The following is a 13,198-nucleotide window of genomic DNA, read 5'->3' as shown; positions in this document are numbered from 1 at the left end:
GGAAACCGCTTCAAGACTACTCTGAGATGCCAGGTTGGATATAAGCGCCATAAATGAGAAAAGAGAAAGAACACGTCGGCCTGTGAATGACCCCAGGCAGCTGGTAGAAGGACTTGGACATAGAGGCAGAGGGAACCTGGAGGCTTCAGGATGAAGTTGCTGTTAAGCACTGGACGCAGTGCCGACTGGAAAAGGTGAGTGGCTTCGAGACTACTCTGAGATGCTAAGTTGGATATAAGCGCCATAAATGAGAAAAGAGAGAGAGACGTCAGCCTTTGAATGACCCCAGGTAAATGGTAGAAGGACTCTGACACAGAGGCTTCAGGACGAAGTTGCTGTTAAGCACTGGATGCAGTGCCGACTGGAAAAGGTGAGTGGCCATCTGCAAGATCTTTCAGAGCTCATGAGATCTTGTGAGATTTCAGGAAGATCTCACAAGATCTTGCTAGCCTAATACTGCTATTAAACCAACTAGATTTAGTAGGATTATGCGTAGGGTTTCCATGTTGGGTTGCAGCTAGCACTGTGGGCAGGGTAAGGTCCTGGCACTTACATGACCTCCCACTATTGACATTGCTGGTGCTGGCAGGGTTGAGTAAGGTTGGCACAGTGCAAACACACCAGTGCAGCCAAACTGGTGCTCATGCCAGTGTGTTCACACCACATCAACCTCACCTCCTTCCTCCTCTACCTTCTTGTAAGCCACAGTGATGTCAGCGTTGGGAGATATGCTAAGTGCCTCCCCCCACCAAATGCTACTGGTTGTGGGTGGCCTATGATTTTAAAAGATTCCACCTTCTGCCCAAGTAGTGTTTTCAAGTGGCCATTGTAGCTGTATACTGCCTATAATCCTGATCTCAAAGGTTATCCAGAACAGGCCAGGCAGTCTTGTTGACTTTTTCCAGACCAGTTGGCAGCAAGATTCTGCTGCCAAAATAGCTCCTTCTTCACGGCCTGGGCAGGCCATCAGCCTGTTATATACCTGCTGGGATTGACAAGGCGTATGACCCTCACCTGAATCTCATTTAACACAATAAAACATCAAACATTTAAAACTTCCCTAAACAGGGCTGCCTTCAGTTGTCTTCTAAAAGCCAGGTAGTTGTTTATTTCCTTGACATCTGATGGGAGGGCATTCCACAGGGCGGGCGCCACTACCATGAAGGCCCTCTACCTGCTTCACTGTAACCTCACTTCTTGCAGTGAAGGAACTGCCAAAAGGCCCTTGGAGTTGGGCCTCAGTGTCCAGGCTGAATGATGGGGCTGGAGACACTCCTTCAGGTAAACTGGGTCTAGGCAGAACAGCAAGAAATTATAATTAAAAGTGGGGTCCGCAACAAATGTTATGGTATGAAGTACTCCTGTTCAGATTCCAAAATACTAGCCCAATAGTCATGTCTTTATCCAGGATGCTCCATTCCATTCCACCCCCCTGTCCCAAACCAGTCAGCCAGTATTCTGAGCATGCTCAGTACTCATTGGGTTGTTTTGGGGTTCCACCTCCCACTTGATTTATATAAGCTTCCATGAATCTTGGAGTTCCCCCACTAATCTGTCAGCATCTGGTGTGAAGGGAGAGGATTATGGATGGTTACTAGCTTTGATGGCTATACTCTGCCTCCACAGTCAGAGACAGCAATGTTTCTGAATATCTGTTGCTGGTTGCTCTTCTGAAAGTGTGAGCCCGGGGCTTAGGAACTTTTTCAAAAAAATATTTTTCCGCCGGTTAAAGTTGTCGAAGGCTTATTTCTTGTCCTGTGATAAAAAGCCTTCTGTTTCGACCGCCAAACCTTTCAGGGGAGCATTTGCAACCATTTGGTACCATTTTTGAGTGAATTGGAGAACGTGAGATTTTTGATGAAATTGTGACCCCGGGACTTAGGGATTTGTTCAAAAAAATCTTTTTCTGCCGCTTAAGTTGTCGAGGGCTGATTTCTTGTCTTCTGATAAAAAGCCTTCGGTTTCGACCGCCAAACCTTTCAGGGGAGGCATTTGCAAACGTTTGGCACCATTTTTGAGTGAATTGGAGAATGTCAGATTTTTTCTAAAATTGTGACCCCGGGCGGCTTAGGGATTTTTTCAGAAAAATGTTTTTCCGCAGGTTCAGTTGTCAAGGGCTGATTTCTTGGCCTGTGATAAAAAGCCTTCTGCTTCCACTGCCAAACCATTCAGGGGAGAATTTACAACAGTTTGGCACCATTTTTGAGTTAATTGGAGAATTTCAGATTGTTGCCGAAATTGTGACCGTGGGCTTAAAAAATTTTTTTTCACTTGTTAAGTCGTCGAGGGTTGATTTCTTCACCTATGATAAAAAGCATTCTGTTTCCACTGCCAAACCTTTCAGGGGAGAATTGCAGCAGTTTGGCACCATTTTTGAGTCAATTGCAGGATGTCAGATTTTTTCTGAAATTCTGACCCCACAGGTTAGGGCACAGACAGTTTGGAGCAGATCCAAGCCAGTTGGTGCAGGTCCAGGTCATTTGAAACTGGTCCAAGTTGGTTGGAACAGGTCCAGGCCGGTTGGAACCCGTCCAAGCCAGTTGGAACCTGTTGAGATCGGTTGGAACCAGTCCAAGCCCGTATGAACAAGTCTAGGCTGGTTTGAACCCGTCCAAGCTGGTTTGAACCGGTCTAGGCCGGTTTGTGCTGGTCCAAGCCGGTTTGTGCTGGTCCTAGCCAGTTTGAACAGGTTCAAGTGGATTGGAACCGGCCCAGATGGGTTGGAGCAGGTCCAGGCCAGTTGGAGCAGGTGCAGGTCATTTGAAACTGGCCGAAGCTGGTTAGAAAAGGTCCAGGCCGGATGTAACAGGTCTATGTCGCTTGCAAACAGCCCAGCCCAGTTGGAACAAGTTCAAACCAGTTGGATCTGGTCCAAGCCGGTGGGAACCAGCACAAACCAGTTGGAAAAGGTCCTGGTGGGTTCCAACTTGCCCAGACCAGTTTGAACTCGTCCAGACTGGTTGGAACTGGTCTAGGGTGGTTTGAACCAGTTCAAGCCGGTTGGAACATGTTCAGACCGGTTTCAACTGGCCCAGACTTGTTTGAACTAGCTCAGACTGCTTGGAACACATCTAGGCTGGTTTGTGCTGGTCTCAGCTGGTTTGTGGTGGTCCAAGCAGGTTTGAACTGGTCGAGGCCGTTTTGACCTGGTTCAAGCAGTTTGGATCCTTTTGAGACCGGCTGGAAGCGGTTCAAGCCGGTTTGAACATGTCTAGCCTGGTTTGAACCGGTTTAGGCCGGTTTGTGCTGTTCCACACCGGTTTGTGCTGGTCCAAGCCGGTTTGAACAGGTCTAGACTGGTTTGAGACGGCCAAAGCCAGTTTGAACAGTTCCAGACTGCTTCGAGGAGGTCCAGAATAGTTGGAGGAGGTGTAGGTCATTTGACACTGGCCCACGCTGTTTCGTACAGGTCTAGGCTGGTTGGAACCAGTCCAACCTGGTTTGAACCTGTTGAGACCAGTTTGAACCGGTCTAAGCCAGTTCGAACCTGTTGAAACCTGTTTGAACCGGTCCAAGCCAGTTTGAACAGGTTCAGGCAGGTTTGTGCTGGTCCAAGCCAGTTGGAGCAGGTGCAGGTCATTTGAATCCTGCACAAGCTGATTAGACAAGGTCCAAGCCAGTTGGAACAGGTCTATATCGCTTGGAACCAGCCCAGACCAGTTGGAACAAATTCATACCAGTTGGATCTGGTCCAAGCCGGTTGGAACCAGCACAAACCAGTTGGAAAAGGTTCATGTGGGTTCCAACTTGCCCAGACCAGTTGGAACTCGCCCGGACTGGTTGGAACTGGCTCAGACTGTTTGGAACAGGTCTAGGCTGGTTTGAACCAGTCCAAGTCGGTTGAAACAGGTCCAAGCCGGTTGGAACCTGTCTTGGCCGGTTTTAACTGGTCAAGACTGGCTTGAACCGGTCCAGACTGGTTGGAACCAGTCTAGGTTGGTTTGAACCGGTCCAAGCCAGTTGGAAGCTGTTCAGACTGGTTTGAACCAGTCCAAACTGGTTTGAACCAGTCCAAACTGGTTTGAACCAGTCGAGGCTGGTTTGAACCCGTCTTGACCAGTTTCAACTGGTCTAGGATGGCTTGAACCGGCCCAAGCCAGTTTGAACAGTTCCAGGTGGGTTGGAACTGGCCCAGACAGTTTGGAGCAAGTGCAGGTCATTTGAAACCGGCCCAAGCTGGTTGGAACAGGTCCAGGCTGGATGGAACAGGTCTATGTCGCTTGCAACCAGCCCAGACCAGTTGGAACTATTTCATACCAGTTGGATGCAGTCCAAGCCAGTTGGAATCAGCACAAACCAATTGGAAAAGGTCCCAGTGGGTTCCAACTTGCCTAGACCAGTTTGAACTTGTCCAGACTGGTTGGGACCTGTCTAGGTTGGTTTGAACTGGTCCAAGCTGGTTGGAAGCTGTTCAGACCTGTCGAGGCTGGTTTGAACTGGTCATGGCCAGTTTCAACCGGTCTAGGATGGTTTGAACCGGCCCAAGCCAGTTTGAACAGTTCCAAGTGTGTTGGAACTGGCCCAGACAGGTTGGAGGAGGTCCAGGCCAGTTGCTCTGGGCCAGTTTGTACCCGTCTGAGCCGGTTTGAACAGTTCAAGGCTGCTTGGAACAGTTCTGTGTCACTTGGAACCAGCCCAGACCTGTTGGAACCAGTTCATACCGGTTGGATCCAGTCCAAGCCAGTAGGAACCAGCCCAAACCAGTTAGAAAAGGTCCAGGCGGGCTCCAGCTTGCCCAGACTATTTTGAACTAGCCCAAACTGGTTGGAACTAGCTTACACAGGAACAGGTCTAGACTGTTTTGAACCAGTCCAAGCAGGTTGGAACAGGTCCAGGCAGTTAGATCCTGTTCAAACCGGGTGGAACTGGTGCAAGCCTGTTTGAAAAGGTCTAGGCTAGCATTAACTGGTCTAGGCTGGTTTTTGCCAGTTCAAGCCGGTTTTAATAGGTCTAGGCCTATTTGAACCGGTCTAGGTCGGTTTGTACCAGTCCAAGCCGTTTTGAACAGGACTAGGCCGGTTTGTGCTGGTCCAATCCGGTTTGAACCAGTCGAGGCCAGTATGTGCCGGTCCAAAGTTTGAACTGGCCCAGACTGGTTGGAACTAGCTCAGACTGGTTGGAACAGGTCCAGGTAGGTGGAACAGGAGTATGTCTCTTGAAACCAGCCCTGATCTGTTGGAAACAGTTGATAACGATTGGATCCGATCCAAGATGGTTGGAACCAGACCAAACGAGTTGAAAAAGTCCAGATGGGTTCTAACTTGCCAAGACTGGTTTGAACTGGCCCAGACTGGTTGGAACAGAGCCAAGCTGGTTGGAACAGGTTTATGTCACTTGGAACCAGCCCAGACCTGTTGGAACCAGTTCATACTGGTTGGATCAGCTCCAAGATGGTAGGAACCAGCCCAAACCAGATTGAAAAAGTCCAGGCAGATTCCAACCTCTCCAGACCAATTTGAACTGGTCCAACTTCCCCAGACCGGTTTGAAGTGGTTGGAACAGGTCTAGGCTGGTTTGAACCAGTCGAAGCCGAGTACAACAGGTCCCAGCTAGTTGGAACCGGTCCAAGCTGGTTTAAACCATCTCAAACTAGTTGGAGAAAAGTCCAGGCAAGTTCCAACATACCCAGACTAGTTTAAACTGGGCCAGACTGGTTGGAACTGGCTCAGATGGCTTGTAACACGTCTAGGCTGGTTTGAACCGGTCCAGGTTGGTTGAAACAGGTCCAAGCTGCTTGGAACCGGTCCAGGCCTGTTTGAACCGGTCCAAGCCGGTTGGAGCCTTTTGATACCAGTTTGAACCAGTCCAAGCTGGTTTGAACCTGTTGAGGCCGGTTTGAAATGGCCCAAGCCAGTTTGAGCAGTTCTAAGCGGGTTGGAACTGGCCCATACAGGTTGGAACAGGTCCAGGCCAGTTGGAGCAGATGCAGGTCATTTGAAACTAGCCCAAGCTGGTTAGAACAGGTCCAGGCTGGTTGGAACAGGACTATGTCACTTGGAACCAGCCCAGACCAGTCACAACCAGTTCATACAAGTTGGGTCTCGTCCAAGCCAGTTGGAACCAGCCCAACCCAGGTTGGAACCAATCGAGGCCGGTTTGAACCGGTCGAGGCCGGTTTGTGTCGGTCCAAGCCGGTTGGAACCTGTTGAGAATGGTTGGAACTGGTCCAAGCTGAACAAGTCTAGGGTGGTTTGAACTGGTCCAAACAGGGTGGAACCGATACAGGCTGGTTTGAACCAGCTGAGGCCGGTTGGTGCCGGTCCAAGCCGGTTTGAATCTGCAAGGGTGTACCAAATACAGACCCATCCATCGGGTTTGGCTCTGCTGGTGGCACCTCCCCCCTTAGGTTTCCCTATGAGGTGGCATCTATTCTCCTATTTTCCTCAGTGGTGAAGAGGGTCATTAAAAGATGCCTGCAATCTTGCCACGTGGGCAGATGGGTTACCATGATTGAGGCCATTAGGTCCTGCATAGCTTGAGGCTTTTCAGAAAAAGGCAGGGTATGGGTTTTCCAGTTTAGCAGGTCAGTAGTAGTGAATGGCACATATTGCATGGTAACAGGCCTAGACCGGTACAAACCTGCCTAGACTGGTTCACACTGGCCTAGACTGATTCCAACCGGCTTGGACCTGTTTCAACCAACATGGCCTGGTTTAAACCAGCCTAGACCTGTTCCAACCAGTCTGGGCCAGTTCCAACCAGTCTGGGCCAGTTGGAACCTGCCTGAACATTTTCCACCCTCTACCACGAGGATGGCGTGCATCTTTCCAATGCGGGAAACGATGTTTGGTTGGCTGACAGATCTGCGGGTATTAGGGATTGGTTGCAGGTCTGAGGGTATTGGCGGCGAGCTTTGCTCGAGTGGCGGTTAGGCATTTATATGGGTATTGTTATGTAGGTGTATGGGGGGGAGGAGCGCCATCACCTCCCCCGGATATTGAAGGGTAGTCCGACAAAGGATTCTGGGGGGCATGGTCCCATCTGAAGCCTATGGAGGCCAGGGCCCAAGGCACGCCCCTGAGCAGTGACCCTGGGAGAGTGCCTAGTTGATGTGCATCAGCAGGGCTCCCCCTGCTGGTGTTAACCCTTCCGGATTTTCAAGGAAACAGGCTGAAGTCGGATAGTCAGATAGTAACAATGCCTAAGCCAATACCGCTCATCACCTGTAACCAATAAAGTTGTGGCCAATTTTAGCCCATGAACCTTAAAATAACGGTGTAATGGGTCTTTATTCCTACTGGTGGGAGGTGGGAACTCGCCACGCAATCTGGCTTGGCCAGTTCAGCTCACAATGCGTTCTCAAAGTCTCTAGGGTCAGTTTGACACCATAGTTCTGTGAGAAAGCCCTTTTGAAATTTGCTATCATACAGCCTGGTGGAGTGCTTGAATTACAAGCTGTTGAACACTCCTCCCACATCGCAATGACCCTTGTGAAGTGCTTCTCACCAGATTCCCAGAGATTCGCTTCCCTTTGTTCCCGATCAAAATGCAGTTGCCTGATTTGGAAATGCGGTCCTGAAAGGTCTACATTCAGTGCCCTGGCGCCCTGTTACCATCAATTCTGTTGGAACCGGTTCAGACTGATTGGAACCGGTCCAAGCCGGTTTGAACCAGCTGAAACCAATTGGGAAAAGTCCAGGCAGGTTCCAACTTGCCCACACCAGTTTGAACTAGCCCAGACTGGTTGGAACTGGCTCAGACTGATTGGAACAGGTCTAGGCTGGTTTGAACCGGTCCAGGTCGGTTGAAACAGGTCCAAGCCGGTTGAAACCAGTCTAGGCCACTTTGAACCAGTCTAGGCTGGTTTGTGCCGTTACAAGCCAGTTTGAACCAGCCTTGGCTGGTTTGAATAGGTCTAGGCCGGTTTGAAACAGCCCAAGCCAGTTTGAGCAGTTCTAAGTGTGGGAATGTTCTGGGGCGCAGGAGAGGATATATTGACTAATTATATCCTTATCCAACTTGTGCTAACAAGTTCCCAAAATATCAGCAGAGTTTATAGACATTCCCCTTTAAGTTCGCAACGGTAACGTGTGCACAGGTTCGCTAGAACCTCTATAATAATTACTCTGGTAATTTCCCCTTTGTTCCCTCTTAAAATACAAGACACAACACAGTCTTTATAAAAGTATAAAAGAGTTTACTTACGTTCTGTTCACAATATGATCCCAGAAGGCAGACAGGCTTAAAAAGGTAAAATACATTTAGAATCTATCTTGTAGCAAGATAGGCCTTATCTCCTCTCTTGGCTGGGAGCCAAGAGAGCATCCTTAGATGTTTCCTCATCGAAAGAAGATGGCAGAGAGAGAGAGATGGCTGCCTGCCCTGTGCTTTTATCATTTACCTGCACAGGTGAGGCCACACCCACCTCTGGTCACATGCGGAGGAAGTCCGTCCCCAGGAAGTTTACCTGCTTGCTAGACAGACATCCCTCCCCATGTTCTAACATGTACACTCTAGGAATGTTGTCATTGACTGCTCCTGTGTTTACATCCCACACTAAGTGTGTTGGAACTGGCCCAGACAGGTTGGAGGAGGTCCAGGCCAGTTGCTCTAGGCCAGTTTGTACCCGTCTGAGCCGGTTTGAACAGTTCAAGGCCGCTTGGAACAGTTCTGTGTCACTTGGAACCAGCGCAGACCTGTTGGAACCAGTTCATACCGGTTGGATCCGGTCCAAGCCAGTAGGAACCAGCCCAAACCAGTTAGAAAAGGTCTAGGCGGGTTCCAGCTTGCCCAGACTAGTTTGAACTAGCCCAAACTGGTTGGAACTAGCTTACACAGGAACAGGTCTAGACTGTTTTGAACCAGTCCAAGCAGGTTGGAACAGGTCCAGGCAGTTAGATCCTGTTCAAACAGGGTGGAACGGGTGCAAGCCTGTTTGAAAAGGTCTAGGCTGGCATTAACTGGTCTAGGCTGGTTTTTGCCAGTTCAAGCCGGTTTGAATAGGTCTAGGCCTATTTGAACCGGTCTAGGTCGGTTTGTACCGGTCCAAGCTGGTTTGAACAGGACTAGGCCGGTTTGTGCTGGTCCAATCTGGTTTGAACCAGTCGAGGCCAGTATGTGCCGGTCCAAAGTTTGAACTGGCCCAGACTGGTTGGAAGTAGCTCAGACTGGTTGGAACAGAGCCAAGCTGGTTGGAACAGGTTTATGTCACTTGGAACCAGCCCAGACCTGTTGGAACCAGTTCATACTGGTTGGATCTGGTACAAGACGGTAGGAACCAGCCCAAACCAGATTGAAAGAGTCCAGGCAGATTCCAACCTCTCCAGACCAATTTGAACTGGTCCAACTTCCCCAGACCGGTTTGAAGTGGTTGGAACAGGTCTAGGCTGGTTTGAACCAGTCGAAGCCGAGTACAACAGGTCCCAGCCGGTTGGAACCGGTCCAAGCCGGTTTAAACCATCTCAAACTAGTTGGAGAAAAGTCCAGGCAAGTTCCAACATACCCAGACTAGTTTAAACTGGGCCAGACTGGTTGGAACTGGCTCAGATGGCTTGTAACATGTCTAGGCTGGTTTGAACCGGTCCAAGTTGGTTGAAACAGGTCCAAGCTGCTTGGAACCGGTCTAGGCCCGTTTGAACCGGTCCAAGCCGGTTGGAGCCTTTTGATACCAGTTTGAACCAGTCCAAGCTGGTTTGAATCGGTTGAGGCCGGTTTGAAATGGCCCAAGCCAGTTTGAGCAGTTCTAAGCGGGTTGGAACTGGCCCATACAGGTTGGAGCAGGTCCAGGCCAGTTGAAGCAGGTGCAGGTCATTTGAAACTAGCCCAAGCTGGTTAGAACAGGTCCAGGCCAGTTGGAACAGGACTATGTCACTTGGAACCAGCCCAGACCAGTCACAACCAGTTCATACAAGTTGGGTCTCGTCCAAGCCAGTTGGAACCAGCCCAACCCAGGTTGGAACCAATCGAGGCCGGTTTGAACCGGTCGAGGCCGGTTTGTGTCGGTCCAAGCCGGTTGGAACCTGTTGAGAATGGTTGGAACTGGTCCAAGCTGGTTTGAACAAGTCTAAGATGGTTTGAACTGGTCCAAACAGGGTGGAACCGATACAGGCTGGTTTGAACCAGCCGAGGCCGGTTGGTGCCGGTCCAAGCCAGTTTGAATCTGCAAGGGTGTACCAAATACAGACCCATCCATCGGGTTTGGCTCTGCTGGTGGCACCTCCCCCCTTAGGTTTCCCTCTGAGGTGGCATCTATTCTCCTACTTTCCTCAGTGGTGAAGAGGGTCATTAAAAGATGCCTGCAATCTTGCCACGTGGGCAGATGGGTTACCATGATTGAGGCCATTAGGTCCTGCATAGGCTTTTCAGAAAAAGGCAGGGTATGGGTTTTCCAGTTTAGCAGGTCAGTAGTAGTGAATGGCACATATTGCATGGTAACAGGCCTAGACCGGTACAAACCTGCCTAGACTGGTTCACACTGGCCTAGACTGATTCCAACCGGCTTGGACCTGTTTCAACCAACATGGCCTGGTTTAAACCAGCCTAGACCTGTTCCAACCAGTCTGGGCCAGTTCCAACCAGTCTGGGCCAGTTGGAACCTGCCTGAACATTTTCCACCCTCTACCACGAGGATGGCGTGCATCTTTCCAATGCGGGAAACGATGTTTGGTTGGCTGACAGATCTGCGGGTATTAGGGATTGGTTGCAGGTCTGAGGGTATTGGCGGCGAGCTTTGCTCGAGTGGCGGTTAGGCATTTATATGGGTATTGTTATGTAGGTGTATGGGGGGGAGGAGCGCCATCACCTCCCCCGGATATTGAAGGGTAGTCCGACAAAGGATTCTGGGGGGCATGGTCCCATCTGAAGCCTATGGAGGCCAGGGCCCAAGGCACGCCCCTGAGCAGTGACCCTGGGAGAGTGCCTAGTTGATGTGCATCAGCAGGGCTCCCCCTGCTGGTGTTAACCCTTCCGGATTTTCAAGGAAACAGGCTGAAGTCGGATAGTCAGATAGTAACAATGCCTAAGCCAATACCGCTCATCACCTGTAACCAATAAAGTTGTGGCCAATTTTAGCCCATGAACCTTAAAATAACGGTGTAATGGGTCTTTATTCCTACTGGTGGGAGGTGGGAACTCGCCACGCAATCTGGCTTGGCCAGTTCAGCTCACAATGCGTTCTCAAAGTCTCTAGGGTCAGTTTGACACCATAGTTCTGTGAGAAAGCCCTTTTGAAATTTGCTATCATACAGCCTGGTGGAGTGCTTGAATTACAAGCTGTTGAACACTCCTCCCACATCGCAATGACCCTTGTGAAGTGCTTCTCACCAGATTCCCAGAGATTCGCTTCCCTTTGTTCCCGATCAAAATGCAGTTGCCTGATTTGGAAATGCGGTCCTGAAAGGTCTACATTCAGTGCCCTGGCGCCCTGTTACCATCAATTCTGTTGGAACCGGTTCAGACTGATTGGAACCGGTCCAAGCCGGTTTGAACCAGCTGAAACCAATTGGGAAAAGTCCAGGCAGGTTCCAACTTGCCCACACCAGTTTGAACTAGCCCAGACTGGTTGGAACTGGCTCAGACTGATTGAAACAGGTCTAGGCTGGTTTGAACCGGTCCAGGTCGGTTGAAACAGGTCCAAGCCGGTTGAAACCAGTCTAGGCCACTTTGAACCAGTCTAGGCTGGTTTGTGCCGTTACAAGCCAGTTTGAACCGGCCTTGGCTGGTTTGAATAGGTCTAGGCCGGTTTGAAACGGCCCAAGCCAGTTTGAGCAGTTCTAAGTGTGTTGGAACTGGCCCAGACAGGTTGGAGGAGGTCCAGGCCAGTTGCTCTAGGCCAGTTTGTACCCGTCTGAGCCGGTTTGAACAGTTCAAGGCCGCTTGGAACAGTTCTGTGTCACTTGGAACCAGCGCAGACCTGTTGGAACCAGTTCATACCGGTTGGATCCGGTCCAAGCCAGTAGGAACCAGCCCAAACCAGTTAGAAAAGGTCTAGGCGGGTTCCAGCTTGCCCAGACTAGTTTGAACTAGCCCAAACTGGTTGGAACTAGCTTACACAGGAACAGGTCTAGACTGTTTTGAACCAGTCCAAGCAGGTTGGAACAGGTCCAGGCAGTTAGATCCTGTTCAAACAGGGTGGAACGGGTGCAAGCCTGTTTGAAAAGGTCTAGGCTGGCATTAACTGGTCTAGGCTGGTTTTTGCCAGTTCAAGCCGGTTTGAATAGGTCTAGGCCTATTTGAACCGGTCTAGGTCGGTTTGTACCGGTCCAAGCTGGTTTGAACAGGACTAGGCCGGTTTGTGCTGGTCCAATCTGGTTTGAACCAGTCGAGGCCAGTATGTGCCGGTCCAAAGTTTGAACTGGCCCAGACTGGTTGGAACTAGCTCAGACTGGTTGGAACAGGTCCAGGTAGGTGGAACAGGAGTATGTCTCTTGAAACCAGCCCTGATCTGTTGGAAACAGTTGATAACGATTGGATCCGATCCAAGATGGTTGGAACCAGACCAAACGAGTTGAAAAAGTCCATATGGGTTCCAACTTGCCAAGACTGGTTTGAACTGGCCCAGACTGGTTGGAACAGAGCCAAGCTGGTTGGAACAGGTTTATGTCACTTGGAACCAGCCCAGACCTGTTGGAACCAGTTCATACTGGTTGGATCTGGTACAAGACGGTAGGAACCAGCCCAAACCAGATTGAAAGAGTCCAGGCAGATTCCAACCTCTCCAGACCAATTTGAACTGGTCCAACTTCCCCAGACCGGTTTGAAGTGGTTGGAACAGGTCTAGGCTGGTTTGAACCAGTCGAAGCCGAGTACAACAGGTCCCAGCCGGTTGGAACCGGTCCAAGCCGGTTTAAACCATCTCAAACTAGTTGGAGAAAAGTCCAGGCAAGTTCCAACATACCCAGACTAGTTTAAACTGGGCCAGACTGGTTGGAACTGGCTCAGATGGCTTGTAACATGTCTAGGCTGGTTTGAACCGGTCCAAGTTGGTTGAAACAGGTCCAAGCTGCTTGGAACCGGTCTAGGCCCGTTTGAACCGGTCCAAGCCGGTTGGAGCCTTTTGATACCAGTTTGAACCAGTCCAAGCTGGTTTGAATCGGTTGAGGCCGGTTTGAAATGGCCCAAGCCAGTTTGAGCAGTTCTAAGCGGGTTGGAACTGGCCCATACAGGTTGGAGCAGGTCCAGGCCAGGTGAAGCAGGTGCAGGTCATTTGAAACTAGCCCAAGCTGGTTAGAACAGGTCCAGGCCAGTTGGAACAGGACTA

At 50.3% G+C, this 13,198-nt stretch overlaps 1 protein-coding gene and 1 long non-coding RNA gene across 2 annotated transcripts in view; one reads left to right on the top strand and one right to left on the bottom strand.

Annotated features, from left to right (window-relative positions):
• LOC310769424 (uncharacterized protein) overlaps positions 1 to 13,198 on the bottom strand; it is a 291,952-nt gene that overhangs the window by 267,027 nt on the left and 11,727 nt on the right. The gene's annotated exons all lie outside the window — the stretch shown is intronic.
• Positions 5,980 to 10,286, top strand: LOC310769612. Its single transcript, XR_014551737.1, has 3 exons — positions 5,980 to 6,154; positions 9,892 to 9,971; positions 10,032 to 10,286. It is a non-coding gene; the product is annotated as an uncharacterized lncRNA (long non-coding RNA).

This window comes from Podarcis filfolensis, assembly GCF_964270895.1.
Source record: "Podarcis filfolensis genome assembly, chromosome: 8".
NCBI classification, from domain to species: domain Eukaryota; kingdom Metazoa; phylum Chordata; class Lepidosauria; order Squamata; family Lacertidae; genus Podarcis; species Podarcis filfolensis.
The sequence above is the reverse complement of the archived record's forward strand: the minus strand, read 5'-3'. Positions and strand labels throughout refer to the sequence as shown.